Source organism: Octodon degus, unplaced genomic scaffold (assembly GCF_000260255.1).
Source record: "Octodon degus isolate 3935 unplaced genomic scaffold, OctDeg1.0 scaffold00092, whole genome shotgun sequence".
NCBI classification, from domain to species: Eukaryota; Metazoa; Chordata; class Mammalia; order Rodentia; family Octodontidae; genus Octodon; species Octodon degus.
In genome coordinates, this window is record NW_004524668.1 from 5153113 (window position 1) to 5154652 (window position 1540).

Below are 1540 nucleotides of genomic sequence, written 5' to 3' on the forward strand. Positions count from 1 at the left end.
CCAGCAGTAAGGAGTCTTAGGTGCTATTGATTCATCTCTTCATGAAGCACCTATATGCGCCAAGCACTGCCCCCAACAGGCAAGGTGTCCACCTCATGGAGTTTCTGTTCTTCTAGGGAAAGTGCTGAGGAATCAGGATACACACTCAGGATGGATGTCTCAGATGATGGTGTGCTGGGAAAAAAACTAGCAAATGATGGCATGGACAGTGGCCAGGTGGCCACCGCTACCTTGAGTCGGGGAAGAGTGACAGGTGACCTGAGATCTCCGTAGGAGTGGGAGGCAGCCGTGGAGAAATATGAGGGATGTGTGGCCCTGGCAAGAACCAAAGCTCTGAGTGTCAACTTGGTTGAAATAGTTGCAGAAATATGATTGGTGAGGACAGCAGGCAGAGCATAAAAAGCGACACCTCTTTGGCATGAATAGGATCTCAGTATATGCCGTCTCCTTGTTGTCTTCTAATTCTTGGGCATCCATGTGTTTAAAATAGGCCTAGCTGAACCTCTTTTGTATTTTTATTTTAGTAGCTTTTTTTTTTAATATTTATTTATATTTATTACATTTATTTATTGTGTGTGTGTGTGTGTGTGTGTGTGTGGCCAGCTCAGCCCACCAGGGGGCGGGGCTGGCTGGCATGTGGTGCTGGAGGATTGAACCGTGGTCCCTGTGCTTTGCCAAACTTGTTTCAAGTAGGTGCTTTAGACCACTGAGCCATCTCTCCAGCCCTATTTTAGTAGCTTTTTATTTATTCATTTATTTATTTATTTTTAGTACAGGGTCTTACTAAGCAGTTCAGAGTGGTAGTGATCCTCCTGTCTCAGCCTCCCTACTGCTGGGTTTACAGGTGTGCACCACCATGCCTGTTTCCTGGGCTGGCACAGCATGTGGTACCAGGGATTGAACTCAGGACCTTGCACTTGCCAGGCAGGCACTTATGCTGCCGAGCTATCTCCTCAACCCTTTCAGTAGTTTTTTTTGTTTTGTTTTGTTTTGTTTTTAAGGAAAAAAACCTTGCTAAGCTTTATTTAGGCTGTAAGGGTTACAGAGGACACACCTAACCCTACATCCTGCCCCTTCCCCCCCAAGTCCCCGGGGCAGGCACAGCTACCCTTTCCCTCCAGTCTCACTTCTTTTCCTCCTCTTTCTTGTCCTTCTTGCCATCCTTGGTGGCCTGGGAGGCTAGGGAGCCCATGGCATTTCGGATGGCTTCATTGTTAGGATCCACGCCTAGAAGGTTCTCTAGGACACTCTGAAGGAACTCTGGGTCCTGCATCACGTCATAGTCATCCTCCTCCTTGGCTGGCTCAGAGGTGTCCATGGCTGAACTGGCATCCATGTCGGCTGACTCTGCCTGACCAAACTTTGCTCCCTGCAGGGACATCTGCATGGCATAAGCGATCTGTTCTTCCTCCGTCATACTGCTTAGGTCAGGAAGCCCAGTACGGCTAAACTCCTGCTGGCTGATGGTCATCTTCAGCAGGGCATCATCTGAGTCTTCAGTCCCAGTAGTAGCAATCCCAGCCTCAGCTGCAGAGGCTGC

General features: G+C 48.8%; 1 pseudogene; it reads right to left on the bottom strand.

The window, feature by feature from the left end:
• Positions 1 to 1003: 1003 nt before the first annotated feature.
• LOC101571373 overlaps positions 1004 to 1540 on the bottom strand; it is an 11071-nt pseudogene continuing 10534 nt past the window's right edge.